Below are 20,315 nucleotides of genomic sequence, written 5' to 3'. Positions count from 1 at the left end.
TGAAGAAAAAGTAACCCAATAAAATACTCTACGCTAGAAATAATGGTCAAGGCGATTTCTGAACCCTTTACTTTTCGAGAAACGTTATTGGTTTTACAAAAAATGTGCACGATTTTGAGAGTCAAAGAAACGAGATCGTACGGGTTGCACCAGCCGGGAATCGAACCCGGACCTCCCGCTTGGAAGGCGAGAATTCTACCATTGAACTACCGATGCTTGCATAGGTCACACTTCGATATGACACACAAAAGAAGCCTAGATTAGTGTACATTTAAAAAACCGCTCCCCGGCGGGGAATCGAACCCCGGTCTCTCGCGTGACAGGCGAGGATACTCACCACTATACTACCGAGGATGAGTAAAATTGGTTATCTCAGTTTTTTAAACTTATAGTACTTCTATCCGAATTTTTTTCGCTAAGTCCCGGAGCATGCGCGATAGTCACTAATTAAATGAAAAAGTGAGTTTGAAGAAAAAGAAACCCAATAAAATACTCTACGCTAGAAATAATGGTCAAGGCGATTTCTGAACCCTTTACTTTTCGAGAAACGTTATTGGTTTTACAAAAAATGTGCACGATTTTGAGAGTCAAAGAAACGAGATCGTACGGGTTGCACCGGCCGGGAATCGAACCCGGACCTCCCGCTTGGAAGGCGAGAATTCTACCATTGAACTACCGATGCTTGCATAGGTCACACTTCGATATGACACACAAAAGAAGCCTAGATTAGTATACATATAATAAACCGCTCCCCGGCGGGGAATCGAACCCCGGTCTCTCGCGTGACAGGCGAGGATACTCACCACTATACTACCGAGGATGAGTAAAAGTTGGTTATCTCAGTTTTTTAAACTTATAGTACTTCTATCCGAATTTTTTTCGCTAAGTCCCGGAGCATGCGCGATAGTCACTAATTAAATGAAAAAGTGAGTTTGAAGAAAAAGAAACCCAATAAAATACTCTACGCTAGAAATAATGGTCAAGGCGATTTCTGAACCCTTTACTTTTCGAGAAACGTTATTGGTTTTACAAAAAATGTGCACGATTTTGAGAGTCAAAGAAACGAGATCGTACGGCTTGCACCGGCCGGGAATCGAACCCGGACCTCCCGCTTGGAAGGCGAGAATTCTACCATTGAACTACCGATGCTTGCATAGGTCACACTTCGATACGACACACAAAAGAAGCCTAGATTAGTGTACATTTAAAAAACCGCTCCCCGGCGGGGAATCGAACCCCGGTCTCTCGCGTGACAGGCGAGGATACTCACCACTATACTACCGAGGATGAGTAAAATTGGTTATCTCAGTTTTTTAAACTTATAGTACTTCTATCCGAATTTTTTTCGCTAAGTCCCGGAGCATGCGCGATAGTCACTAATTAAATGAAAAAGTGAGTTTGAAGAAAAAGAAACCCAATAAAATACTCTACGCTAGAAATAATGGTCAAGGCGATTTCTGAACCCTTTACTTTTCGAGAAACGTTATTGGTTTTACAAAAAATGTGCACGATTTTGAGAGTCAAAGAAACGAGATCGTACGGGTTGCACCGGCCGGGAATCGAACCCGGACCTCCCGCTTGGAAGGCGAGAATTCTACCATTGAACTACCGATGCTTGCATAGGTCACACTTCGATATGACACACAAAAGAAGCCTAGATTAGTATACATATAATAAACCGCTCCCCGGCGGGGAATCGAACCCCGGTCTCTCGCGTGACAGGCGAGGATACTCACCACTATACTACCGAGGATGAGTAAAAGTTGGTTATCTCAGTTTTTTAAACTTATAGTACTTCTATCCGAATTTTTTTCGCTAAGTCCCGGAGCATGCGCGATAGTCACTAATTAAATGAAAAAGTGAGTTTGAAGAAAAGTAACCCAATAAAATACTCTACGCTAGAAATAATGGTCAAGGCGATTTCTGAACCCTTTACTTTTCGAGAAACGTTATTGGTTTTACAAAAAATGTGCACGATTTTGAGAGTCAAAGAAACGAGATCGTACGGGTTGCACCAGCCGGGAATCGAACCCGGACCTCCCGCTTGGAAGGCGAGAATTCTACCATTGAACTACCGATGCTTGCATAGGTCACACTTCGATATGACACACAAAAGAAGCCTAGATTAGTATACATATAATAAACCGCTCCCCGGCGGGGAATCGAACCCCGGTCTCTCGCGTGACAGGCGAGGATACTCACCACTATACTACCGAGGATGAGTAAAATTGGTTATCTCAGTTTTTTAAACTTATAGTACTTCTATCCGAATTTTTTTCGCTAAGTCCCGGAGCATGCGCGATAGTCACTAATTAAATGAAAAAGTGAGTTTGAAGAAAAAGAAACCCAATAAAATACTCTACGCTAGAAATAATAGTCAAGGCGATTTCTGAACCCTTTACTTTTCGAGAAACGTTATTGGTTTTACAAAAAATGTGCACGATTTTGAGAGTCAAAGAAACGAGATCGTACGGCTTGCACCGGCCGGGAATCGAACCCGGACCTCCCGCTTGGAAGGCGAGAATTCTACCATTGAACTACCGATGCTTGCATAGGTCACACTTCGATACGACACACAAAAGAAGCCTAGATTAGTGTACATTTAAAAAACCGCTCCCCGGCGGGGAATCGAACCCCGGTCTCTCGCGTGACAGGCGAGGATACTCACCACTATACTACCGAGGATGAGTAAAATTGGTTATCTCAGTTTTTTAAACTTATAGTACTTCTATCCGAATTTTTTTCGCTAAGTCCCGGAGCATGCGCGATAGTCACTAATTAAATGAAAAAGTGAGTTTGAAGAAAAAGAAACCCAATAAAATACTCTACGCTAGAAATAATGGTCAAGGCGATTTCTGAACCCTTTACTTTTCGAGAAACGTTATTGGTTTTACAAAAAATGTGCACGATTTTGAGAGTCAAAGAAACGAGATCGTACGGGTTGCACCGGCCGGGAATCGAACCCGGACCTCCCGCTTGGAAGGCGAGAATTCTACCATTGAACTACCGATGCTTGCATAGGTCACACTTCGATATGACACACAAAAGAAGCCTAGATTAGTATACATATAATAAACCGCTCCCCGGCGGGGAATCGAACCCCGGTCTCTCGCGTGACAGGCGAGGATACTCACCACTATACTACCGAGGATGAGTAAAAGTTGGTTATCTCAGTTTTTTAAACTTATAGTACTTCTATCCGAATTTTTTTCGCTAAGTCCCGGAGCATGCGCGATAGTCACTAATTAAATGAAAAAGTGAGTTTGAAGAAAAGTAACCCAATAAAATACTCTACGCTAGAAATAATGGTCAAGGCGATTTCTGAACCCTTTACTTTTCGAGAAACGTTATTGGTTTTACAAAAAATGTGCACGATTTTGAGAGTCAAAGAAACGAGATCGTACGGGTTGCACCAGCCGGGAATCGAACCCGGACCTCCCGCTTGGAAGGCGAGAATTCTACCATTGAACTACCGATGCTTGCATAGGTCACACTTCGATATGACACACAAAAGAAGCCTAGATTAGTATACATATAATAAACCGCTCCCCGGCGGGGAATCGAACCCCGGTCTCTCGCGTGACAGGCGAGGATACTCACCACTATACTACCGAGGATGAGTAAAATTGGTTATCTCAGTTTTTTAAACTTATAGTACTTCTATCCGAATTTTTTTCGCTAAGTCCCGGAGCATGCGCGATAGTCACTAATTAAATGAAAAAGTGAGTTTGAAGAAAAAGAAACCCAATAAAATACTCTACGCTAGAAATAATAGTCAAGGCGATTTCTGAACCCTTTACTTTTCGAGAAACGTTATTGGTTTTACAAAAAATGTGCACGATTTTGAGAGTCAAAGAAACGAGATCGTACGGCTTGCACCGGCCGGGAATCGAACCCGGACCTCCCGCTTGGAAGGCGAGAATTCTACCATTGAACTACCGATGCTTGCATAGGTCACACTTCGATACGACACACAAAAGAAGCCTAGATTAGTGTACATTTAAAAAACCGCTCCCCGGCGGGGAATCGAACCCCGGTCTCTCGCGTGACAGGCGAGGATACTCACCACTATACTACCGAGGATGAGTAAAATTGGTTATCTCAGTTTTTTAAACTTATAGTACTTCTATCCGAATTTTTTTCGCTAAGTCCCGGAGCATGCGCGATAGTCACTAATTAAATGAAAAAGTGAGTTTGAAGAAAAAGAAACCCAATAAAATACTCTACGCTAGAAATAATGGTCAAGGCGATTTCTGAACCCTTTACTTTTCGAGAAACGTTATTGGTTTTACAAAAAATGTGCACGATTTTGAGAGTCAAAGAAACGAGATCGTACGGGTTGCACCGGCCGGGAATCGAACCCGGACCTCCCGCTTGGAAGGCGAGAATTCTACCATTGAACTACCGATGCTTGCATAGGTCACACTTCGATATGACACACAAAAGAAGCCTAGATTAGTATACATATAATAAACCGCTCCCCGGCGGGGAATCGAACCCCGGTCTCTCGCGTGACAGGCGAGGATACTCACCACTATACTACCGAGGATGAGTAAAAGTTGGTTATCTCAGTTTTTTAAACTTATAGTACTTCTATCCGAATTTTTTTCGCTAAGTCCCGGAGCATGCGCGATAGTCACTAATTAAATGAAAAAGTGAGTTTGAAGAAAAAGTAACCCAATAAAATACTCTACGCTAGAAATAATGGTCAAGGCGATTTCTGAACCCTTTACTTTTCGAGAAACGTTATTGGTTTTACAAAAAATGTGCACGATTTTGAGAGTCAAAGAAACGAGATCGTACGGGTTGCACCAGCCGGGAATCGAACCCGGACCTCCCGCTTGGAAGGCGAGAATTCTACCATTGAACTACCGATGCTTGCATAGGTCACACTTCGATATGACACACAAAAGAAGCCTAGATTAGTATACATATAATAAACCGCTCCCCGGCGGGGAATCGAACCCCGGTCTCTCGCGTGACAGGCGAGGATACTCACCACTATACTACCGAGGATGAGTAAAATTGGTTATCTCAGTTTTTTAAACTTATAGTACTTCTATCCGAATTTTTTTCGCTAAGTCCCGGAGCATGCGCGATAGTCACTAATTAAATGAAAAAGTGAGTTTGAAGAAAAAGAAACCCAATAAAATACTCTACGCTAGAAATAATAGTCAAGGCGATTTCTGAACCCTTTACTTTTCGAGAAACGTTATTGGTTTTACAAAAAATGTGCACGATTTTGAGAGTCAAAGAAACGAGATCGTACGGCTTGCACCGGCCGGGAATCGAACCCGGACCTCCCGCTTGGAAGGCGAGAATTCTACCATTGAACTACCGATGCTTGCATAGGTCACACTTCGATACGACACACAAAAGAAGCCTAGATTAGTGTACATTTAAAAAACCGCTCCCCGGCGGGGAATCGAACCCCGGTCTCTCGCGTGACAGGCGAGGATACTCACCACTATACTACCGAGGATGAGTAAAATTGGTTATCTCAGTTTTTTAAACTTATAGTACTTCTATCCGAATTTTTTTCGCTAAGTCCCGGAGCATGCGCGATAGTCACTAATTAAATGAAAAAGTGAGTTTGAAGAAAAAGAAACCCAATAAAATACTCTACGCTAGAAATAATGGTCAAGGCGATTTCTGAACCCTTTACTTTTCGAGAAACGTTATTGGTTTTACAAAAAATGTGCACGATTTTGAGAGTCAAAGAAACGAGATCGTACGGGTTGCACCGGCCGGGAATCGAACCCGGACCTCCCGCTTGGAAGGCGAGAATTCTACCATTGAACTACCGATGCTTGCATAGGTCACACTTCGATATGACACACAAAAGAAGCCTAGATTAGTATACATATAATAAACCGCTCCCCGGCGGGGAATCGAACCCCGGTCTCTCGCGTGACAGGCGAGGATACTCACCACTATACTACCGAGGATGAGTAAAAGTTGGTTATCTCAGTTTTTTAAACTTATAGTACTTCTATCCGAATTTTTTTCGCTAAGTCCCGGAGCATGCGCGATAGTCACTAATTAAATGAAAAAGTGAGTTTGAAGAAAAAGAAACCCAATAAAATACTCTACGCTAGAAATAATGGTCAAGGCGATTTCTGAACCCTTTACTTTTCGAGAAACGTTATTGGTTTTACAAAAAATGTGCACGATTTTGAGAGTCAAAGAAACGAGATCGTACGGCTTGCACCGGCCGGGAATCGAACCCGGACCTCCCGCTTGGAAGGCGAGAATTCTACCATTGAACTACCGATGCTTGCATAGGTCACACTTCGATACGACACACAAAAGAAGCCTAGATTAGTGTACATTTAAAAAACCGCTCCCCGGCGGGGAATCGAACCCCGGTCTCTCGCGTGACAGGCGAGGATACTCACCACTATACTACCGAGGATGAGTAAAATTGGTTATCTCAGTTTTTTAAACTTATAGTACTTCTATCCGAATTTTTTTCGCTAAGTCCCGGAGCATGCGCGATAGTCACTAATTAAATGAAAAAGTGAGTTTGAAGAAAAAGAAACCCAATAAAATACTCTACGCTAGAAATAATGGTCAAGGCGATTTCTGAACCCTTTACTTTTCGAGAAACGTTATTGGTTTTACAAAAAATGTGCACGATTTTGAGAGTCAAAGAAACGAGATCGTACGGGTTGCACCGGCCGGGAATCGAACCCGGACCTCCCGCTTGGAAGGCGAGAATTCTACCATTGAACTACCGATGCTTGCATAGGTCACACTTCGACATGACACACAAAAGAAGCCTAGATTAGTATACATATAATAAACCGCTCCCCGGCGGGGAATCGAACCCCGGTCTCTCGCGTGACAGGCGAGGATACTCACCACTATACTACCGAGGATGAGTAAAATTGGTTATCTCAGTTTTTTAAACTTATAGTACTTCTATCCGAATTTTTTTCGCTAAGTCCCGGAGCATGCGCGATAGTCACTAATTAAATGAAAAAGTGAGTTTGAAGAAAAAGAAACCCAATAAAATACTCTACGCTAGAAATAATAGTCAAGGCGATTTCTGAACCCTTTACTTTTCGAGAAACGTTATTGGTTTTACAAAAAATGTGCACGATTTTGAGAGTCAAAGAAACGAGATCGTACGGCTTGCACCGGCCGGGAATCGAACCCGGACCTCCCGCTTGGAAGGCGAGAATTCTACCATTGAACTACCGATGCTTGCATAGGTCACACTTCGATATGACACACAAAAGAAGCCTAGATTAGTATACATTTAAAAAGCCGCTCCCCGGCGGGGAATCGAACCCCGGTCTCTCGCGTGACAGGCGAGGATACTCACCACTATACTACCGACGATGAATCAAATTTGGTTATCTCAGTTTTTTAAACTTATGGTACTTCTATCCGAATTTTTTTCGCTAAGTCCCGGAGCATGCGCGATAGTCACTAATTAAATGAAAAAGTGAGTTTGAAGAAAAAGTAACCCAATAAAATACTCTACGCTAGAAATAATGGTCTAGGCGATTTCTGAACACTTTACTTTTCGAGAAACGTTATTGGTTTTACAAAAAATGTGCACGATTTTGAGAATCAAAGAAACGAGATCGTACGGCTTGCACCGGCCGGGAATCGAACCCGGACCTCCCGCTTGGAAGGCGAGAATTCTACCATTGAACTACCGATGCTTGCATAGGTCACACTTCGATATGACACACAAAAGAAGCCTAGATTAGTATACATTTAAAAAGCCGCTCCCCGGCGGGGAATCGAACCCCGGTCTCTCGCGTGACAGGCGAGGATACTCACCACTATACTACCGAGGATGAATCAAATTTGGTTATCTCAGTTTTTTAAACTTATGGTACTTCTATCCGAATTTTTTTCGCTAAGTCCCGGAGCATGCGCGATAGTCACTAATTAAATGAAAAAGTGAGTTTGAAGAAAAAGTAACCCAATAAAATACTCTACGCTAGAAATAATGGTCTAGGCGATTTCTGAACACTTTACTTTTCGAGAAACGTTATTGGTTTTACAAAAAATGTGCACGATTTTGAGAGTCAAAGAAACGAGATCGTACGGCTTGCACCGGCCGTGAATCGAACCCGGACCTCCCGCTTGGAAGGCGAGAATTCTACCATTGAACTACCGATGCTTGCATAGGTCACACTTCGATATGACACACAAAAGAAGCCTAGATTAGTATACATTTAAAAAGCCGCTCCCCGGCGGGGAATCGAACCCCGGTCTCTCGCGTGACAGGCGAGGATACTCACCACTATACTACCGAGGATGAATCAAATTTGGTTATCTCAGTTTTTTAAACTTATGGTACTTCTATCCGAATTTTTTTCGCTAAGTCCCGGAGCATGCGCGATAGTCACTAATTAAATGAAAAAGTGAGTTTGAAGAAAAAGAAACCCAATAAAATACTCTACGCTAGAAATAATAGTCAAGGCGATTTCTGAACCCTTTACTTTTCGAGAAACGTTATTGGTTTTACAAAAAATGTGCACGATTTTGAGAGTCAAAGAAACGAGATCGTACGGCTTGCACCGGCCGGGAATCGAACCCGGACCTCCCGCTTGGAAGGCGAGAATTCTACCATTGAACTACCGATGCTTGCATAGGTCACACTTCGATATGACACACAAAAGAAGCCTAGATTAGTATACATTTAAAAAGCCGCTCCCCGGCGGGGAATCGAACCCCGGTCTCTCGCGTGACAGGCGAGGATACTCACCACTATACTACCGACGATGAATCAAATTTGGTTATCTCAGTTTTTTAAACTTATGGTACTTCTATCCGAATTTTTTTCGCTAAGTCCCGGAGCATGCGCGATAGTCACTAATTAAATGAAAAAGTGAGTTTGAAGAAAAAGTAACCCAATAAAATACTCTACGCTAGAAATAATGGTCTAGGCGATTTCTGAACACTTTACTTTTCGAGAAACGTTATTGGTTTTACAAAAAATGTGCACGATTTTGAGAATCAAAGAAACGAGATCGTACGGCTTGCACCGGCCGGGAATCGAACCCGGACCTCCCGCTTGGAAGGCGAGAATTCTACCATTGAACTACCGATGCTTGCATAGGTCACACTTCGATATGACACACAAAAGAAGCCTAGATTAGTATACATTTAAAAAGCCGCTCCCCGGCGGGGAATCGAACCCCGGTCTCTCGCGTGACAGGCGAGGATACTCACCACTATACTACCGAGGATGAATCAAATTTGGTTATCTCAGTTTTTTAAACTTATGGTACTTCTATCCGAATTTTTTTCGCTAAGTCCCGGAGCATGCGCGATAGTCACTAATTAAATGAAAAAGTGAGTTTGAAGAAAAAGTAACCCAATAAAATACTCTACGCTAGAAATAATGGTCTAGGCGATTTCTGAACACTTTACTTTTCGAGAAACGTTATTGGTTTTACAAAAAATGTGCACGATTTTGAGAGTCAAAGAAACGAGATCGTACGGCTTGCACCGGCCGTGAATCGAACCCGGACCTCCCGCTTGGAAGGCGAGAATTCTACCATTGAACTACCGATGCTTGCATAGGTCACACTTCGATATGACACACAAAAGAAGCCTAGATTAGTATACATTTAAAAAGCCGCTCCCCGGCGGGGAATCGAACCCCGGTCTCTCGCGTGACAGGCGAGGATACTCACCACTATACTACCGAGGATGAATCAAATTTGGTTATCTCAGTTTTTTAAACTTATGGTACTTCTATCCGAATTTTTTTCGCTAAGTCCCGGAGCATGCGCGATAGTCACTAATTAAATGAAAAAGTGAGTTTGAAGAAAAAGTAACCCAATAAAATACTCTACGCTAGAAATAATGGTCTAGGCGATTTCTGAACACTTTACTTTTCGAGAAACGTTATTGGTTTTACAAAAAATGTGCACGATTTTGAGAGTCAAAGAAACGAGATCGTACGGCTTGCACCGGCCGTGAATCGAACCCGGACCTCCCGCTTGGAAGGCGAGAATTCTACCATTGAACTACCGATGCTTGCATAGGTCACACTTCGATATGACACACAAAAGAAGCCTAGATTAGTATACATTTAAAAAGCCGCTCCCCGGCGGGGAATCGAACCCCGGTCTCTCGCGTGACAGGCGAGGATACTCACCACTATACTACCGAGGATGAATCAAATTTGGTTATCTCAGTTTTTTAAACTTATGGTACTTCTATCCGAATTTTTTTCGCTAAGTCCCGGAGCATGCGCGATAGTCACTAATTAAATGAAAAAGTGAGTTTGAAGAAAAAGAAACCCAATAAAATACTCTACGCTAGAAATAATAGTCAAGGCGATTTCTGAACCCTTTACTTTTCGAGAAACGTTATTGGTTTTACAAAAAATGTGCACGATTTTGAGAGTCAAAGAAACGAGATCGTACGGCTTGCACCGGCCGGGAATCGAACCCGGACCTCCCGCTTGGAAGGCGAGAATTCTACCATTGAACTACCGATGCTTGCATAGGTCACACTTCGATATGACACACAAAAGAAGCCTAGATTAGTATACATTTAAAAAGCCGCTCCCCGGCGGGGAATCGAACCCCGGTCTCTCGCGTGACAGGCGAGGATACTCACCACTATACTACCGACGATGAATCAAATTTGGTTATCTCAGTTTTTTAAACTTATGGTACTTCTATCCGAATTTTTTTCGCTAAGTCCCGGAGCATGCGCGATAGTCACTAATTAAATGAAAAAGTGAGTTTGAAGAAAAAGTAACCCAATAAAATACTCTACGCTAGAAATAATGGTCTAGGCGATTTCTGAACACTTTACTTTTCGAGAAACGTTATTGGTTTTACAAAAAATGTGCACGATTTTGAGAATCAAAGAAACGAGATCGTACGGCTTGCACCGGCCAAGAATCGAACCCGGACCTCCCGCTTGGAAGGCGAGAATTCTACCATTGAACTACCGATGCTTGCATAGGTCACACTTCGATATGACACACAAAAGAAGCCTAGATTAGTATACATTTAAAAAGCCGCTCCCCGGCGGGGAATCGAACCCCGGTCTCTCGCGTGACAGGCGAGGATACTCACCACTATACTACCGAGGATGAATCAAATTTGGTTATCTCAGTTTTTTAAACTTATGGTACTTCTATCCGAATTTTTTTCGCTAAGTCCCGGAGCATGCGCGATAGTCACTAATTAAATGAAAAAGTGAGTTTGAAGAAAAAGTAACCCAATAAAATACTCTACGCTAGAAATAATGGTCTAGGCGATTTCTGAACACTTTACTTTTCGAGAAACGTTATTGGTTTTACAAAAAATGTGCACGATTTTGAGAGTCAAAGAAACGAGATCGTACGGCTTGCACCGGCCGTGAATCGAACCCGGACCTCCCGCTTGGAAGGCGAGAATTCTACCATTGAACTACCGATGCTTGCATAGGTCACACTTCGATATGACACACAAAAGAAGCCTAGATTAGTATACATTTAAAAAGCCGCTCCCCGGCGGGGAATCGAACCCCGGTCTCTCGCGTGACAGGCGAGGATACTCACCACTATACTACCGAGGATGAATCAAATTTGGTTATCTCAGTTTTTTAAACTTATGGTACTTCTATCCGAATTTTTTTCGCTAAGTCCCGGAGCATGCGCGATAGTCACTAATTAAATGAAAAAGTGAGTTTGAAGAAAAAGTAACCCAATAAAATACTCTACGCTAGAAATAATGGTCTAGGCGATTTCTGAACACTTTACTTTTCGAGAAACGTTATTGGTTTTACAAAAAATGTGCACGATTTTGAGAGTCAAAGAAACGAGATCGTACGGCTTGCACCGGCCGTGAATCGAACCCGGACCTCCCGCTTGGAAGGCGAGAATTCTACCATTGAACTACCGATGCTTGCATAGGTCACACTTCGATATGACACACAAAAGAAGCCTAGATTAGTATACATTTAAAAAGCCGCTCCCCGGCGGGGAATCGAACCCCGGTCTCTCGCGTGACAGGCGAGGATACTCACCACTATACTACCGAGGATGAATCAAATTTGGTTATCTCAGTTTTTTAAACTTATGGTACTTCTATCCGAATTTTTTTCGCTAAGTCCCGGAGCATGCGCGATAGTCACTAATTAAATGAAAAAGTGAGTTTGAAGAAAAAGTAACCCAATAAAATACTCTACGCTAGAAATAATGGTCTAGGCGATTTCTGAACACTTTACTTTTCGAGAAACGTTATTGGTTTTACAAAAAATGTGCACGATTTTGAGAATCAAAGAAACGAGATCGTACGGCTTGCACCGGCCGTGAATCGAACCCGGACCTCCCGCTTGGAAGGCGAGAATTCTACCATTGAACTACCGATGCTTGCATAGGTCACACTTCGATATGACACACAAAAGAAGCCTAGATTAGTATACATTTAAAAAGCCGCTCCCCGGCGGGGAATCGAACCCCGGTCTCTCGCGTGACAGGCGAGGATACTCACCACTATACTACCGAGGATGAATCAAATTTGGTTATCTCAGTTTTTTAAACTTATGGTACTTCTATCCGAATTTTTTTCGCTAAGTCCCGGAGCATGCGCGATAGTCACTAATTAAATGAAAAAGTGAGTTTGAAGAAAAAGTAACCCAATAAAATACTCTACGCTAGAAATAATGGTCTAGGCGATTTCTGAACACTTTACTTTTCGAGAAACGTTATTGGTTTTACAAAAAATGTGCACGATTTTGAGAGTCAAAGAAACGAGATCGTACGGCTTGCACCGGCCGTGAATCGAACCCGGACCTCCCGCTTGGAAGGCGAGAATTCTACCATTGAACTACCGATGCTTGCATAGGTCACACTTCGATATGACACACAAAAGAAGCCTAGATTAGTATACATTTAAAAAGCCGCTCCCCGGCGGGGAATCGAACCCCGGTCTCTCGCGTGACAGGCGAGGATACTCACCACTATACTACCGAGGATGAATCAAATTTGGTTATCTCAGTTTTTTAAACTTATGGTACTTCTATCCGAATTTTTTTCGCTAAGTCCCGGAGCATGCGCGATAGTCACTAATTAAATGAAAAAGTGAGTTTGAAGAAAAAGTAACCCAATAAAATACTCTACGCTAGAAATAATGGTCTAGGCGATTTCTGAACACTTTACTTTTCGAGAAACGTTATTGGTTTTACAAAAAATGTGCACGATTTTGAGAGTCAAAGAAACGAGATCGTACGGCTTGCACCGGCCGTGAATCGAACCCGGACCTCCCGCTTGGAAGGCGAGAATTCTACCATTGAACTACCGATGCTTGCATAGGTCACACTTCGATATGACACACAAAAGAAGCCTAGATTAGTATACATTTAAAAAGCCGCTCCCCGGCGGGGAATCGAACCCCGGTCTCTCGCGTGACAGGCGAGGATACTCACCACTATACTACCGAGGATGAATCAAATTTGGTTATCTCAGTTTTTTAAACTTATGGTACTTCTATCCGAATTTTTTTCGCTAAGTCCCGGAGCATGCGCGATAGTCACTAATTAAATGAAAAAGTGAGTTTGAAGAAAAAGTAACCCAATAAAATACTCTACGCTAGAAATAATGGTCTAGGCGATTTCTGAACACTTTACTTTTCGAGAAACGTTATTGGTTTTACAAAAAATGTGCACGATTTTGAGAGTCAAAGAAACGAGATCGTACGGCTTGCACCGGCCGTGAATCGAACCCGGACCTCCCGCTTGGAAGGCGAGAATTCTACCATTGAACTACCGATGCTTGCATAGGTCACACTTCGATATGACACACAAAAGAAGCCTAGATTAGTATACATTTAAAAAGCCGCTCCCCGGCGGGGAATCGAACCCCGGTCTCTCGCGTGACAGGCGAGGATACTCACCACTATACTACCGAGGATGAATCAAATTTGGTTATCTCAGTTTTTTAAACTTATGGTACTTCTATCCGAATTTTTTTCGCTAAGTCCCGGAGCATGCGCGATAGTCACTAATTAAATGAAAAAGTGAGTTTGAAGAAAAAGTAACCCAATAAAATACTCTACGCTAGAAATAATGGTCTAGGCGATTTCTGAACACTTTACTTTTCGAGAAACGTTATTGGTTTTACAAAAAATGTGCACGATTTTGAGAGTCAAAGAAACGAGATCGTACGGGTTGCACCAGCCGGGAATCGAACCCGGACCTCCCGCTTGGAAGGCGAGAATTCTACCATTGAACTACCGATGCTTGCATAGGTCACACTTCGATATGACACACAAAAGAAGCCTAGATTAGTATACATTTAAAAAGCCGCTCCCCGGCGGGGAATCGAACCCCGGTCTCTCGCGTGACAGGCGAGGATACTCACCACTATACTACCGAGGATGAATCAAATTTGGTTATCTCAGTTTTTTAAACTTATGGTACTTCTATCCGAATTTTTTTCGCTAAGTCCCGGAGCATGCGCGATAGTCACTAATTAAATGAAAAAGTGAGTTTGAAGAAAAAGTAACCCAATAAAATACTCTACGCTAGAAATAATGGTCAAGGCGATTTCTGAACCCTTTACTTTTCGAGAAACGTTATTGGTTTTACAAAAAATGTGCACGATTTTGAGAGTCAAAGAAACGAGATCGTACGGGTTGCACCAGCCGGGAATCGAACCCGGACCTCCCGCTTGGAAGGCGAGAATTCTACCATTGAACTACCGATGCTTGCATAGGTCACACTTCGATATGACACACAAAAGAAGCCTAGATTAGTATACATATAATAAACCGCTCCCCGGCGGGGAATCGAACCCCGGTCTCTCGCGTGACAGGCGAGGATACTCACCACTATACTACCGAGGATGAGTAAAATTGGTTATCTCAGTTTTTTAAACTTATAGTACTTCTATCCGAATTTTTTTCGCTAAGTCCCGGAGCATGCGCGATAGTCACTAATTAAATGAAAAAGTGAGTTTGAAGAAAAAGAAACCCAATAAAATACTCTACGCTAGAAATAATAGTCAAGGCGATTTCTGAACCCTTTACTTTTCGAGAAACGTTATTGGTTTTACAAAAAATGTGCACGATTTTGAGAGTCAAAGAAACGAGATCGTACGGCTTGCACCGGCCGGGAATCGAACCCGGACCTCCCGCTTGGAAGGCGAGAATTCTACCATTGAACTACCGATGCTTGCATAGGTCACACTTCGATATGACACACAAAAGAAGCCTAGATTAGTATACATTTAAAAAGCCGCTCCCCGGCGGGGAATCGAACCCCGGTCTCTCGCGTGACAGGCGAGGATACTCACCACTATACTACCGACGATGAATCAAATTTGGTTATCTCAGTTTTTTAAACTTATGGTACTTCTATCCGAATTTTTTTCGCTAAGTCCCGGAGCATGCGCGATAGTCACTAATTAAATGAAAAAGTGAGTTTGAAGAAAAAGTAACCCAATAAAATACTCTACGCTAGAAATAATGGTCTAGGCGATTTCTGAACACTTTACTTTTCGAGAAACGTTATTGGTTTTACAAAAAATGTGCACGATTTTGAGAATCAAAGAAACGAGATCGTACGGCTTGCACCGGCCAAGAATCGAACCCGGACCTCCCGCTTGGAAGGCGAGAATTCTACCATTGAACTACCGATGCTTGCATAGGTCACACTTCGATATGACACACAAAAGAAGCCTAGATTAGTATACATTTAAAAAGCCGCTCCCCGGCGGGGAATCGAACCCCGGTCTCTCGCTTGACAGGCGAGGATACTCACCACTATACTACCGAGGATGAATCAAATTTGGTTATCTCAGTTTTTTAAACTTATGGTACTTCTATCCGAATTTTTTTCGCTAAGTCCCGGAGCATGCGCGATAGTCACTAATTAAATGAAAAAGTGAGTTTGAAGAAAAAGTAACCCAATAAAATACTCTACGCTAGAAATAATGGTCTAGGCGATTTCTGAACACTTTACTTTTCGAGAAACGTTATTGGTTTTACAAAAAATGTGCACGATTTTGAGAGTCAAAGAAACGAGATCGTACGGCTTGCACCGGCCGTGAATCGAACCCGGACCTCCCGCTTGGAAGGCGAGAATTCTACCATTGAACTACCGATGCTTGCATAGGTCACACTTCGATATGACACACAAAAGAAGCCTAGATTAGTATACATTTAAAAAGCCGCTCCCCGGCGGGGAATCGAACCCCGGTCTCTCGCGTGACAGGCGAGGATACTCACCACTATACTACCGAGGATGAATCAAATTTGGTTATCTCAGTTTTTTAAACTTATGGTACTTCTATCCGAATTTTTTTCGCTAAGTCCCGGAGCATGCGCGATAGTCACTAATTAAATGAAAAAGTGAGTTTGAAGAAAAAGTAACCCAATAAAATACTCTACGCTAGAAACAATGGTCTAGGCGATTTCTGAACACTTTACTTTTCGAGAAACGTTATTGGTTTTACAAAAAATGTGCACGATTTTGAGAGTCAAAGAAACGAGATCGTACGGCTTGCACCGGCCGTGAATCGAACCCGGACCTCCCGCTTGGAAGGCGAGAATTCTACCATTGAACTACCGATGCTTGCATAGGTCACACTTCGATATGACACACAAAAGAAGCCTAGATTAGTATACATTTAAAAAGCCGCTCCCCGGCGGGGAATCGAACCCCGGTCTCTCGCGTGACAGGCGAGGATACTCACCACTATACTACCGAGGATGAATCAAATTTGGTTATCTCAGTTTTTTAAACTTATGGTACTTCTATCCGAATTTTTTTCGCTAAGTCCCGGAGCATGCGCGATAGTCACTAATTAAATGAAAAAGTGAGTTTGAAGAAAAAGTAACCCAATAAAATACTCTACGCTAGAAATAATGGTCAAGGCGATTTCTGAACCCTTTACTTTTCGAGAAACGTTATTGGTTTTACAAAAAATGTGCACGATTTTGAGAGTCAAAGAAACGAGATCGTACGGGTTGCACCAGCCGGGAATCGAACCCGGACCTCCCGCTTGGAAGGCGAGAATTCTACCATTGAACTACCGATGCTTGCATAGGTCACACTTCGATATGACACACAAAAGAAGCCTAGATTAGTATACATATAATAAACCGCTCCCCGGCGGGGAATCGAACCCCGGTCTCTCGCGTGACAGGCGAGGATACTCACCACTATACTACCGAGGATGAGTAAAATTGGTTATCTCAGTTTTTTAAACTTATAGTACTTCTATCCGAATTTTTTTCGCTAAGTCCCGGAGCATGCGCGATAGTCACTAATTAAATGAAAAAGTGAGTTTGAAGAAAAAGAAACCCAATAAAATACTCTACGCTAGAAATAATAGTCAAGGCGATTTCTGAACCCTTTACTTTTCGAGAAACGTTATTGGTTTTACAAAAAATGTGCACGATTTTGAGAGTCAAAGAAACGAGATCGTACGGCTTGCACCGGCCGGGAATCGAACCCGGACCTCCCGCTTGGAAGGCGAGAATTCTACCATTGAACTACCGATGCTTGCATAGGTCACACTTCGATATGACACACAAAAGAAGCCTAGATTAGTATACATTTAAAAAGCCGCTCCCCGGCGGGGAATCGAACCCCGGTCTCTCGCGTGACAGGCGAGGATACTCACCACTATACTACCGACGATGAATCAAATTTGGTTATCTCAGTTTTTTAAACTTATGGTACTTCTATCCGAATTTTTTTCGCTAAGTCCCGGAGCATGCGCGATAGTCACTAATTAAATGAAAAAGTGAGTTTGAAGAAAAAGTAACCCAATAAAATACTCTACGCTAGAAATAATGGTCTAGGCGATTTCTGAACACTGTACTTTTCGAGAAACGTTATTGGTTTTACAAAAAATGTGCACGATTTTGAGAATCAAAGAAACGAGATCGTACGGCTTGCACCGGCCGGGAATCGAACCCGGACCTCCCGCTTGGAAGGCGAGAATTCTACCATTGAACTACCGATGCTTGCATAGGTCACACTTCGATATGACACACAAAAGAAGCCTAGATTAGTATACATTTAAAAAGCCGCTCCCCGGCGGGGAATCGAACCCCGGTCTCTCGCGTGACAGGCGAGGATACTCACCACTATACTACCGAGGATGAATCAAATTTGGTTATCTCAGTTTTTTAAACTTATGGTACTTCTATCCGAATTTTTTTCGCTAAGTCCCGGAGCATGCGCGATAGTCACTAATTAAATGAAAAAGTGAGTTTGAAGAAAAAGTAACCCAATAAAATACTCTACGCTAGAAATAATGGTCAAGGCGATTTCTGAACCCTTTACTTTTCGAGAAACGTTATTGGTTTTACAAAAAATGTGCACGATTTTGAGAGTCAAAGAAACGAGATCGTACGGGTTGCACCAGCCGGGAATCGAACCCGGACCTCCCGCTTGGAAGGCGAGAATTCTACCATTGAACTACCGATGCTTGCATAGGTCACACTTCGATATGACACACAAAAGAAGCCTAGATTAGTATACATATAATAAACCGCTCCCCGGCGGGGAATCGAACCCCGGTCTCTCGCGTGACAGGCGAGGATACTCACCACTATACTACCGAGGATGAGTAAAATTGGTTATCTCAGTTTTTTAAACTTATAGTACTTCTATCCGAATTTTTTTCGCTAAGTCCCGGAGCATGCGCGATAGTCACTAATTAAATGAAAAAGTGAGTTTGAAGAAAAAGAAACCCAATAAAATACTCTACGCTAGAAATAATAGTCAAGGCGATTTCTGAACCCTTTACTTTTCGAGAAACGTTATTGGTTTTACAAAAAATGTGCACGATTTTGAGAGTCAAAGAAACGAGATCGTACGGCTTGCACCGGCCGGGAATCGAACCCGGACCTCCCGCTTGGAAGGCGAGAATTCTACCATTGAACTACCGATGCTTGCATAGGTCACACTTCGATATGACACACAAAAGAAGCCTAGATTAGTATACATTTAAAAAGCCGCTCCCCGGCGGGGAATCGAACCCCGGTCTCTCGCGTGACAGGCGAGGATACTCACCACTATACTACCGACGATGAATCAAATTTGGTTATCTCAGTTTTTTAAACTTATGGTACTTCTATCCGAATTTTTTTCGCTAAGTCCCGGAGCATGCGCGATAGTCACTAATTAAATGAAAAAGTGAGTTTGAAGAAAAAGTAACCCAATAAAATACTCTACGCTAGAAATAATGGTCTAGGCGATTTCTGAACACTTTACTTTTCGAGAAACGTTATTGGTTTTACAAAAAATGTGCACGATTTTGAGAATCAAAGAAACGAGATCGTACGGCTTGCACCGGCCGGGAATCGAACCCGGACCTCCCGCTTGGAAGGCGAGAATTCTACCATTGAACTACCGATGCTTGCATAGGTCACACTTCGATATGACACACAAAAGAAGCCTAGATTAGTATACATTTAAAAAGCCGCTCCCCGGCGGGGAATCGAACCCCGGTCTCTCGCGTGACAGGCGAGGATACTCACCACTATACTACCGAGGATGAATCAAATTTGGTTATCTCAGTTTTTTAAACTTATGGTACTTCTATCCGAATTTTTTTCGCTAAGTCCCGGAGCATGCGCGATAGTCACTAATTAAATGAAAAAGTGAGTTTGAAGAAAAAGTAACCCAATAAAATACTCTACGCTAGAAATAATGGTCTAGGCGATTTCTGAACACTTTACTTTTCGAGAAACGTTATTGGTTTTACAAAAAATGTGCACGATTTTGAGAGTCAAAGAAACGAGATCGTACGGCTTGCACCGGCCGTGAATCGAACCCGGACCTCCCGCTTGGAAGGCGAGAATTCTACCATTGAACTACCGATGCTTGCATAGGTCACACTTCGATATGACACACAAAAGAAGCCTAGATTAGTATACATTTAAAAAGCCGCTCCCCGGCGGGGAATCGAACCCCGGTCTCTCGCGTGACAGGCGAGGATACTCACCACTATACTACCGAGGATGAGTAAAATTGGTTATCTCAGTTTTTTAAACTTATAGTACTTCTATCCGAATTTTTTTCGCTAAGTCCCGGAGCATGCGCGATAGTCACTAATTAAATGAAAAAGTGAGTTTGAAGAAAAAGAAACCCAATAAAATACTCTACGCTAGAAATAATAGTCAAGGCGATTTCTGAACCCTTTACTTTTCGAGAAACGTTATTGGTTTTACAAAAAATGTGCACGATTTTGAGAGTCAAAGAAACGAGATCGTACGGCTTGCACCGGCCGGGAATCGAACCCGGACCTCCCGCTTGGAAGGCGAGAATTCTACCATTGAACTACCGATGCTTGCATAGGTCACACTTCGATATGACACACAAAA

General features: G+C 42.7%; 87 non-coding genes across 87 annotated transcripts; all 87 read right to left on the bottom strand.

The window, feature by feature from the left end:
• Positions 1-145: 145 nt before the first annotated feature.
• Positions 146-216, bottom strand: TRNAG-UCC (transfer RNA glycine (anticodon UCC)). The gene has a single exon. It is a non-coding gene; the product is annotated as a tRNA-Gly (tRNA).
• Positions 217-282: 66 nt separating this feature from the next.
• TRNAD-GUC (transfer RNA aspartic acid (anticodon GUC)) lies at positions 283-354 on the bottom strand. Its single transcript has one exon. It is a non-coding gene; the product is annotated as a tRNA-Asp (tRNA).
• Positions 355-611: 257 nt separating this feature from the next.
• On the bottom strand, positions 612-682 carry TRNAG-UCC (transfer RNA glycine (anticodon UCC)). Its single transcript has one exon. It is a non-coding gene; the product is annotated as a tRNA-Gly (tRNA).
• Positions 683-748: 66 nt separating this feature from the next.
• Positions 749-820, bottom strand: TRNAD-GUC (transfer RNA aspartic acid (anticodon GUC)). The gene has a single exon. It is a non-coding gene; the product is annotated as a tRNA-Asp (tRNA).
• A 258-nt stretch (positions 821-1,078) lies between these two features.
• Positions 1,079-1,149, bottom strand: TRNAG-UCC (transfer RNA glycine (anticodon UCC)). The gene has a single exon. It is a non-coding gene; the product is annotated as a tRNA-Gly (tRNA).
• A 66-nt stretch (positions 1,150-1,215) lies between these two features.
• TRNAD-GUC (transfer RNA aspartic acid (anticodon GUC)) lies at positions 1,216-1,287 on the bottom strand. Its single transcript has one exon. It is a non-coding gene; the product is annotated as a tRNA-Asp (tRNA).
• Positions 1,288-1,544: 257 nt separating this feature from the next.
• TRNAG-UCC (transfer RNA glycine (anticodon UCC)) lies at positions 1,545-1,615 on the bottom strand. Its single transcript has one exon. It is a non-coding gene; the product is annotated as a tRNA-Gly (tRNA).
• A 66-nt stretch (positions 1,616-1,681) lies between these two features.
• On the bottom strand, positions 1,682-1,753 carry TRNAD-GUC (transfer RNA aspartic acid (anticodon GUC)). Its single transcript has one exon. It is a non-coding gene; the product is annotated as a tRNA-Asp (tRNA).
• A 257-nt stretch (positions 1,754-2,010) lies between these two features.
• Positions 2,011-2,081, bottom strand: TRNAG-UCC (transfer RNA glycine (anticodon UCC)). The gene has a single exon. It is a non-coding gene; the product is annotated as a tRNA-Gly (tRNA).
• A 66-nt stretch (positions 2,082-2,147) lies between these two features.
• TRNAD-GUC (transfer RNA aspartic acid (anticodon GUC)) lies at positions 2,148-2,219 on the bottom strand. The gene has a single exon. It is a non-coding gene; the product is annotated as a tRNA-Asp (tRNA).
• Positions 2,220-2,476: 257 nt separating this feature from the next.
• On the bottom strand, positions 2,477-2,547 carry TRNAG-UCC (transfer RNA glycine (anticodon UCC)). Its single transcript has one exon. It is a non-coding gene; the product is annotated as a tRNA-Gly (tRNA).
• A 66-nt stretch (positions 2,548-2,613) lies between these two features.
• On the bottom strand, positions 2,614-2,685 carry TRNAD-GUC (transfer RNA aspartic acid (anticodon GUC)). The gene has a single exon. It is a non-coding gene; the product is annotated as a tRNA-Asp (tRNA).
• A 257-nt stretch (positions 2,686-2,942) lies between these two features.
• Positions 2,943-3,013, bottom strand: TRNAG-UCC (transfer RNA glycine (anticodon UCC)). The gene has a single exon. It is a non-coding gene; the product is annotated as a tRNA-Gly (tRNA).
• Positions 3,014-3,079: 66 nt separating this feature from the next.
• TRNAD-GUC (transfer RNA aspartic acid (anticodon GUC)) lies at positions 3,080-3,151 on the bottom strand. The gene has a single exon. It is a non-coding gene; the product is annotated as a tRNA-Asp (tRNA).
• A 257-nt stretch (positions 3,152-3,408) lies between these two features.
• Positions 3,409-3,479, bottom strand: TRNAG-UCC (transfer RNA glycine (anticodon UCC)). Its single transcript has one exon. It is a non-coding gene; the product is annotated as a tRNA-Gly (tRNA).
• A 66-nt stretch (positions 3,480-3,545) lies between these two features.
• TRNAD-GUC (transfer RNA aspartic acid (anticodon GUC)) lies at positions 3,546-3,617 on the bottom strand. Its single transcript has one exon. It is a non-coding gene; the product is annotated as a tRNA-Asp (tRNA).
• Positions 3,618-3,874: 257 nt separating this feature from the next.
• TRNAG-UCC (transfer RNA glycine (anticodon UCC)) lies at positions 3,875-3,945 on the bottom strand. The gene has a single exon. It is a non-coding gene; the product is annotated as a tRNA-Gly (tRNA).
• Positions 3,946-4,011: 66 nt separating this feature from the next.
• Positions 4,012-4,083, bottom strand: TRNAD-GUC (transfer RNA aspartic acid (anticodon GUC)). The gene has a single exon. It is a non-coding gene; the product is annotated as a tRNA-Asp (tRNA).
• A 257-nt stretch (positions 4,084-4,340) lies between these two features.
• TRNAG-UCC (transfer RNA glycine (anticodon UCC)) lies at positions 4,341-4,411 on the bottom strand. The gene has a single exon. It is a non-coding gene; the product is annotated as a tRNA-Gly (tRNA).
• A 66-nt stretch (positions 4,412-4,477) lies between these two features.
• TRNAD-GUC (transfer RNA aspartic acid (anticodon GUC)) lies at positions 4,478-4,549 on the bottom strand. Its single transcript has one exon. It is a non-coding gene; the product is annotated as a tRNA-Asp (tRNA).
• Positions 4,550-4,807: 258 nt separating this feature from the next.
• On the bottom strand, positions 4,808-4,878 carry TRNAG-UCC (transfer RNA glycine (anticodon UCC)). The gene has a single exon. It is a non-coding gene; the product is annotated as a tRNA-Gly (tRNA).
• Positions 4,879-4,944: 66 nt separating this feature from the next.
• On the bottom strand, positions 4,945-5,016 carry TRNAD-GUC (transfer RNA aspartic acid (anticodon GUC)). The gene has a single exon. It is a non-coding gene; the product is annotated as a tRNA-Asp (tRNA).
• Positions 5,017-5,273: 257 nt separating this feature from the next.
• Positions 5,274-5,344, bottom strand: TRNAG-UCC (transfer RNA glycine (anticodon UCC)). Its single transcript has one exon. It is a non-coding gene; the product is annotated as a tRNA-Gly (tRNA).
• Positions 5,345-5,410: 66 nt separating this feature from the next.
• On the bottom strand, positions 5,411-5,482 carry TRNAD-GUC (transfer RNA aspartic acid (anticodon GUC)). The gene has a single exon. It is a non-coding gene; the product is annotated as a tRNA-Asp (tRNA).
• Positions 5,483-5,739: 257 nt separating this feature from the next.
• On the bottom strand, positions 5,740-5,810 carry TRNAG-UCC (transfer RNA glycine (anticodon UCC)). The gene has a single exon. It is a non-coding gene; the product is annotated as a tRNA-Gly (tRNA).
• Positions 5,811-5,876: 66 nt separating this feature from the next.
• On the bottom strand, positions 5,877-5,948 carry TRNAD-GUC (transfer RNA aspartic acid (anticodon GUC)). The gene has a single exon. It is a non-coding gene; the product is annotated as a tRNA-Asp (tRNA).
• Positions 5,949-6,206: 258 nt separating this feature from the next.
• TRNAG-UCC (transfer RNA glycine (anticodon UCC)) lies at positions 6,207-6,277 on the bottom strand. The gene has a single exon. It is a non-coding gene; the product is annotated as a tRNA-Gly (tRNA).
• Positions 6,278-6,343: 66 nt separating this feature from the next.
• On the bottom strand, positions 6,344-6,415 carry TRNAD-GUC (transfer RNA aspartic acid (anticodon GUC)). The gene has a single exon. It is a non-coding gene; the product is annotated as a tRNA-Asp (tRNA).
• Positions 6,416-6,672: 257 nt separating this feature from the next.
• Positions 6,673-6,743, bottom strand: TRNAG-UCC (transfer RNA glycine (anticodon UCC)). Its single transcript has one exon. It is a non-coding gene; the product is annotated as a tRNA-Gly (tRNA).
• A 66-nt stretch (positions 6,744-6,809) lies between these two features.
• TRNAD-GUC (transfer RNA aspartic acid (anticodon GUC)) lies at positions 6,810-6,881 on the bottom strand. Its single transcript has one exon. It is a non-coding gene; the product is annotated as a tRNA-Asp (tRNA).
• Positions 6,882-7,138: 257 nt separating this feature from the next.
• On the bottom strand, positions 7,139-7,209 carry TRNAG-UCC (transfer RNA glycine (anticodon UCC)). Its single transcript has one exon. It is a non-coding gene; the product is annotated as a tRNA-Gly (tRNA).
• A 66-nt stretch (positions 7,210-7,275) lies between these two features.
• On the bottom strand, positions 7,276-7,347 carry TRNAD-GUC (transfer RNA aspartic acid (anticodon GUC)). The gene has a single exon. It is a non-coding gene; the product is annotated as a tRNA-Asp (tRNA).
• A 258-nt stretch (positions 7,348-7,605) lies between these two features.
• On the bottom strand, positions 7,606-7,676 carry TRNAG-UCC (transfer RNA glycine (anticodon UCC)). Its single transcript has one exon. It is a non-coding gene; the product is annotated as a tRNA-Gly (tRNA).
• Positions 7,677-7,742: 66 nt separating this feature from the next.
• TRNAD-GUC (transfer RNA aspartic acid (anticodon GUC)) lies at positions 7,743-7,814 on the bottom strand. Its single transcript has one exon. It is a non-coding gene; the product is annotated as a tRNA-Asp (tRNA).
• Positions 7,815-8,072: 258 nt separating this feature from the next.
• TRNAG-UCC (transfer RNA glycine (anticodon UCC)) lies at positions 8,073-8,143 on the bottom strand. The gene has a single exon. It is a non-coding gene; the product is annotated as a tRNA-Gly (tRNA).
• A 66-nt stretch (positions 8,144-8,209) lies between these two features.
• On the bottom strand, positions 8,210-8,281 carry TRNAD-GUC (transfer RNA aspartic acid (anticodon GUC)). The gene has a single exon. It is a non-coding gene; the product is annotated as a tRNA-Asp (tRNA).
• Positions 8,282-8,539: 258 nt separating this feature from the next.
• Positions 8,540-8,610, bottom strand: TRNAG-UCC (transfer RNA glycine (anticodon UCC)). Its single transcript has one exon. It is a non-coding gene; the product is annotated as a tRNA-Gly (tRNA).
• A 66-nt stretch (positions 8,611-8,676) lies between these two features.
• On the bottom strand, positions 8,677-8,748 carry TRNAD-GUC (transfer RNA aspartic acid (anticodon GUC)). The gene has a single exon. It is a non-coding gene; the product is annotated as a tRNA-Asp (tRNA).
• Positions 8,749-9,006: 258 nt separating this feature from the next.
• On the bottom strand, positions 9,007-9,077 carry TRNAG-UCC (transfer RNA glycine (anticodon UCC)). Its single transcript has one exon. It is a non-coding gene; the product is annotated as a tRNA-Gly (tRNA).
• Positions 9,078-9,143: 66 nt separating this feature from the next.
• TRNAD-GUC (transfer RNA aspartic acid (anticodon GUC)) lies at positions 9,144-9,215 on the bottom strand. Its single transcript has one exon. It is a non-coding gene; the product is annotated as a tRNA-Asp (tRNA).
• A 258-nt stretch (positions 9,216-9,473) lies between these two features.
• TRNAG-UCC (transfer RNA glycine (anticodon UCC)) lies at positions 9,474-9,544 on the bottom strand. Its single transcript has one exon. It is a non-coding gene; the product is annotated as a tRNA-Gly (tRNA).
• A 66-nt stretch (positions 9,545-9,610) lies between these two features.
• TRNAD-GUC (transfer RNA aspartic acid (anticodon GUC)) lies at positions 9,611-9,682 on the bottom strand. Its single transcript has one exon. It is a non-coding gene; the product is annotated as a tRNA-Asp (tRNA).
• A 258-nt stretch (positions 9,683-9,940) lies between these two features.
• On the bottom strand, positions 9,941-10,011 carry TRNAG-UCC (transfer RNA glycine (anticodon UCC)). The gene has a single exon. It is a non-coding gene; the product is annotated as a tRNA-Gly (tRNA).
• Positions 10,012-10,077: 66 nt separating this feature from the next.
• On the bottom strand, positions 10,078-10,149 carry TRNAD-GUC (transfer RNA aspartic acid (anticodon GUC)). Its single transcript has one exon. It is a non-coding gene; the product is annotated as a tRNA-Asp (tRNA).
• Positions 10,150-10,407: 258 nt separating this feature from the next.
• Positions 10,408-10,478, bottom strand: TRNAG-UCC (transfer RNA glycine (anticodon UCC)). The gene has a single exon. It is a non-coding gene; the product is annotated as a tRNA-Gly (tRNA).
• Positions 10,479-10,544: 66 nt separating this feature from the next.
• On the bottom strand, positions 10,545-10,616 carry TRNAD-GUC (transfer RNA aspartic acid (anticodon GUC)). Its single transcript has one exon. It is a non-coding gene; the product is annotated as a tRNA-Asp (tRNA).
• A 258-nt stretch (positions 10,617-10,874) lies between these two features.
• Positions 10,875-10,945, bottom strand: TRNAG-UCC (transfer RNA glycine (anticodon UCC)). Its single transcript has one exon. It is a non-coding gene; the product is annotated as a tRNA-Gly (tRNA).
• Positions 10,946-11,011: 66 nt separating this feature from the next.
• On the bottom strand, positions 11,012-11,083 carry TRNAD-GUC (transfer RNA aspartic acid (anticodon GUC)). Its single transcript has one exon. It is a non-coding gene; the product is annotated as a tRNA-Asp (tRNA).
• Positions 11,084-11,341: 258 nt separating this feature from the next.
• TRNAG-UCC (transfer RNA glycine (anticodon UCC)) lies at positions 11,342-11,412 on the bottom strand. Its single transcript has one exon. It is a non-coding gene; the product is annotated as a tRNA-Gly (tRNA).
• Positions 11,413-11,478: 66 nt separating this feature from the next.
• Positions 11,479-11,550, bottom strand: TRNAD-GUC (transfer RNA aspartic acid (anticodon GUC)). Its single transcript has one exon. It is a non-coding gene; the product is annotated as a tRNA-Asp (tRNA).
• Positions 11,551-11,808: 258 nt separating this feature from the next.
• Positions 11,809-11,879, bottom strand: TRNAG-UCC (transfer RNA glycine (anticodon UCC)). Its single transcript has one exon. It is a non-coding gene; the product is annotated as a tRNA-Gly (tRNA).
• A 66-nt stretch (positions 11,880-11,945) lies between these two features.
• TRNAD-GUC (transfer RNA aspartic acid (anticodon GUC)) lies at positions 11,946-12,017 on the bottom strand. The gene has a single exon. It is a non-coding gene; the product is annotated as a tRNA-Asp (tRNA).
• Positions 12,018-12,275: 258 nt separating this feature from the next.
• On the bottom strand, positions 12,276-12,346 carry TRNAG-UCC (transfer RNA glycine (anticodon UCC)). Its single transcript has one exon. It is a non-coding gene; the product is annotated as a tRNA-Gly (tRNA).
• A 66-nt stretch (positions 12,347-12,412) lies between these two features.
• Positions 12,413-12,484, bottom strand: TRNAD-GUC (transfer RNA aspartic acid (anticodon GUC)). Its single transcript has one exon. It is a non-coding gene; the product is annotated as a tRNA-Asp (tRNA).
• Positions 12,485-12,742: 258 nt separating this feature from the next.
• Positions 12,743-12,813, bottom strand: TRNAG-UCC (transfer RNA glycine (anticodon UCC)). Its single transcript has one exon. It is a non-coding gene; the product is annotated as a tRNA-Gly (tRNA).
• A 66-nt stretch (positions 12,814-12,879) lies between these two features.
• TRNAD-GUC (transfer RNA aspartic acid (anticodon GUC)) lies at positions 12,880-12,951 on the bottom strand. Its single transcript has one exon. It is a non-coding gene; the product is annotated as a tRNA-Asp (tRNA).
• Positions 12,952-13,209: 258 nt separating this feature from the next.
• On the bottom strand, positions 13,210-13,280 carry TRNAG-UCC (transfer RNA glycine (anticodon UCC)). Its single transcript has one exon. It is a non-coding gene; the product is annotated as a tRNA-Gly (tRNA).
• A 66-nt stretch (positions 13,281-13,346) lies between these two features.
• Positions 13,347-13,418, bottom strand: TRNAD-GUC (transfer RNA aspartic acid (anticodon GUC)). Its single transcript has one exon. It is a non-coding gene; the product is annotated as a tRNA-Asp (tRNA).
• Positions 13,419-13,676: 258 nt separating this feature from the next.
• TRNAG-UCC (transfer RNA glycine (anticodon UCC)) lies at positions 13,677-13,747 on the bottom strand. Its single transcript has one exon. It is a non-coding gene; the product is annotated as a tRNA-Gly (tRNA).
• Positions 13,748-13,813: 66 nt separating this feature from the next.
• Positions 13,814-13,885, bottom strand: TRNAD-GUC (transfer RNA aspartic acid (anticodon GUC)). Its single transcript has one exon. It is a non-coding gene; the product is annotated as a tRNA-Asp (tRNA).
• Positions 13,886-14,143: 258 nt separating this feature from the next.
• TRNAG-UCC (transfer RNA glycine (anticodon UCC)) lies at positions 14,144-14,214 on the bottom strand. The gene has a single exon. It is a non-coding gene; the product is annotated as a tRNA-Gly (tRNA).
• A 66-nt stretch (positions 14,215-14,280) lies between these two features.
• On the bottom strand, positions 14,281-14,352 carry TRNAD-GUC (transfer RNA aspartic acid (anticodon GUC)). Its single transcript has one exon. It is a non-coding gene; the product is annotated as a tRNA-Asp (tRNA).
• Positions 14,353-14,610: 258 nt separating this feature from the next.
• TRNAG-UCC (transfer RNA glycine (anticodon UCC)) lies at positions 14,611-14,681 on the bottom strand. Its single transcript has one exon. It is a non-coding gene; the product is annotated as a tRNA-Gly (tRNA).
• A 66-nt stretch (positions 14,682-14,747) lies between these two features.
• TRNAD-GUC (transfer RNA aspartic acid (anticodon GUC)) lies at positions 14,748-14,819 on the bottom strand. Its single transcript has one exon. It is a non-coding gene; the product is annotated as a tRNA-Asp (tRNA).
• Positions 14,820-15,076: 257 nt separating this feature from the next.
• TRNAG-UCC (transfer RNA glycine (anticodon UCC)) lies at positions 15,077-15,147 on the bottom strand. The gene has a single exon. It is a non-coding gene; the product is annotated as a tRNA-Gly (tRNA).
• A 66-nt stretch (positions 15,148-15,213) lies between these two features.
• Positions 15,214-15,285, bottom strand: TRNAD-GUC (transfer RNA aspartic acid (anticodon GUC)). The gene has a single exon. It is a non-coding gene; the product is annotated as a tRNA-Asp (tRNA).
• Positions 15,286-15,543: 258 nt separating this feature from the next.
• On the bottom strand, positions 15,544-15,614 carry TRNAG-UCC (transfer RNA glycine (anticodon UCC)). Its single transcript has one exon. It is a non-coding gene; the product is annotated as a tRNA-Gly (tRNA).
• Positions 15,615-15,680: 66 nt separating this feature from the next.
• On the bottom strand, positions 15,681-15,752 carry TRNAD-GUC (transfer RNA aspartic acid (anticodon GUC)). The gene has a single exon. It is a non-coding gene; the product is annotated as a tRNA-Asp (tRNA).
• Positions 15,753-16,010: 258 nt separating this feature from the next.
• Positions 16,011-16,081, bottom strand: TRNAG-UCC (transfer RNA glycine (anticodon UCC)). The gene has a single exon. It is a non-coding gene; the product is annotated as a tRNA-Gly (tRNA).
• Positions 16,082-16,147: 66 nt separating this feature from the next.
• TRNAD-GUC (transfer RNA aspartic acid (anticodon GUC)) lies at positions 16,148-16,219 on the bottom strand. The gene has a single exon. It is a non-coding gene; the product is annotated as a tRNA-Asp (tRNA).
• A 258-nt stretch (positions 16,220-16,477) lies between these two features.
• On the bottom strand, positions 16,478-16,548 carry TRNAG-UCC (transfer RNA glycine (anticodon UCC)). The gene has a single exon. It is a non-coding gene; the product is annotated as a tRNA-Gly (tRNA).
• A 66-nt stretch (positions 16,549-16,614) lies between these two features.
• Positions 16,615-16,686, bottom strand: TRNAD-GUC (transfer RNA aspartic acid (anticodon GUC)). The gene has a single exon. It is a non-coding gene; the product is annotated as a tRNA-Asp (tRNA).
• Positions 16,687-16,944: 258 nt separating this feature from the next.
• Positions 16,945-17,015, bottom strand: TRNAG-UCC (transfer RNA glycine (anticodon UCC)). Its single transcript has one exon. It is a non-coding gene; the product is annotated as a tRNA-Gly (tRNA).
• A 66-nt stretch (positions 17,016-17,081) lies between these two features.
• On the bottom strand, positions 17,082-17,153 carry TRNAD-GUC (transfer RNA aspartic acid (anticodon GUC)). Its single transcript has one exon. It is a non-coding gene; the product is annotated as a tRNA-Asp (tRNA).
• A 257-nt stretch (positions 17,154-17,410) lies between these two features.
• TRNAG-UCC (transfer RNA glycine (anticodon UCC)) lies at positions 17,411-17,481 on the bottom strand. The gene has a single exon. It is a non-coding gene; the product is annotated as a tRNA-Gly (tRNA).
• Positions 17,482-17,547: 66 nt separating this feature from the next.
• On the bottom strand, positions 17,548-17,619 carry TRNAD-GUC (transfer RNA aspartic acid (anticodon GUC)). The gene has a single exon. It is a non-coding gene; the product is annotated as a tRNA-Asp (tRNA).
• A 258-nt stretch (positions 17,620-17,877) lies between these two features.
• On the bottom strand, positions 17,878-17,948 carry TRNAG-UCC (transfer RNA glycine (anticodon UCC)). Its single transcript has one exon. It is a non-coding gene; the product is annotated as a tRNA-Gly (tRNA).
• A 66-nt stretch (positions 17,949-18,014) lies between these two features.
• TRNAD-GUC (transfer RNA aspartic acid (anticodon GUC)) lies at positions 18,015-18,086 on the bottom strand. Its single transcript has one exon. It is a non-coding gene; the product is annotated as a tRNA-Asp (tRNA).
• A 258-nt stretch (positions 18,087-18,344) lies between these two features.
• Positions 18,345-18,415, bottom strand: TRNAG-UCC (transfer RNA glycine (anticodon UCC)). Its single transcript has one exon. It is a non-coding gene; the product is annotated as a tRNA-Gly (tRNA).
• A 66-nt stretch (positions 18,416-18,481) lies between these two features.
• TRNAD-GUC (transfer RNA aspartic acid (anticodon GUC)) lies at positions 18,482-18,553 on the bottom strand. Its single transcript has one exon. It is a non-coding gene; the product is annotated as a tRNA-Asp (tRNA).
• Positions 18,554-18,810: 257 nt separating this feature from the next.
• Positions 18,811-18,881, bottom strand: TRNAG-UCC (transfer RNA glycine (anticodon UCC)). Its single transcript has one exon. It is a non-coding gene; the product is annotated as a tRNA-Gly (tRNA).
• A 66-nt stretch (positions 18,882-18,947) lies between these two features.
• Positions 18,948-19,019, bottom strand: TRNAD-GUC (transfer RNA aspartic acid (anticodon GUC)). Its single transcript has one exon. It is a non-coding gene; the product is annotated as a tRNA-Asp (tRNA).
• A 258-nt stretch (positions 19,020-19,277) lies between these two features.
• TRNAG-UCC (transfer RNA glycine (anticodon UCC)) lies at positions 19,278-19,348 on the bottom strand. The gene has a single exon. It is a non-coding gene; the product is annotated as a tRNA-Gly (tRNA).
• Positions 19,349-19,414: 66 nt separating this feature from the next.
• Positions 19,415-19,486, bottom strand: TRNAD-GUC (transfer RNA aspartic acid (anticodon GUC)). The gene has a single exon. It is a non-coding gene; the product is annotated as a tRNA-Asp (tRNA).
• A 258-nt stretch (positions 19,487-19,744) lies between these two features.
• Positions 19,745-19,815, bottom strand: TRNAG-UCC (transfer RNA glycine (anticodon UCC)). Its single transcript has one exon. It is a non-coding gene; the product is annotated as a tRNA-Gly (tRNA).
• A 66-nt stretch (positions 19,816-19,881) lies between these two features.
• Positions 19,882-19,953, bottom strand: TRNAD-GUC (transfer RNA aspartic acid (anticodon GUC)). The gene has a single exon. It is a non-coding gene; the product is annotated as a tRNA-Asp (tRNA).
• A 257-nt stretch (positions 19,954-20,210) lies between these two features.
• TRNAG-UCC (transfer RNA glycine (anticodon UCC)) lies at positions 20,211-20,281 on the bottom strand. Its single transcript has one exon. It is a non-coding gene; the product is annotated as a tRNA-Gly (tRNA).
• Between the last annotated feature and the right edge of the window lie 34 nt (positions 20,282-20,315).

This window comes from Phalangium opilio, unplaced genomic scaffold (genome assembly GCF_054372755.1).
Source record: "Phalangium opilio isolate 3A_F unplaced genomic scaffold, DU_Popi_V2 ptg000352l_1, whole genome shotgun sequence".
Classification (NCBI taxonomy): domain Eukaryota; kingdom Metazoa; phylum Arthropoda; class Arachnida; order Opiliones; family Phalangiidae; genus Phalangium; species Phalangium opilio.
The sequence above is the reverse complement of the archived record's forward strand: the minus strand, read 5'-3'. Positions and strand labels throughout refer to the sequence as shown.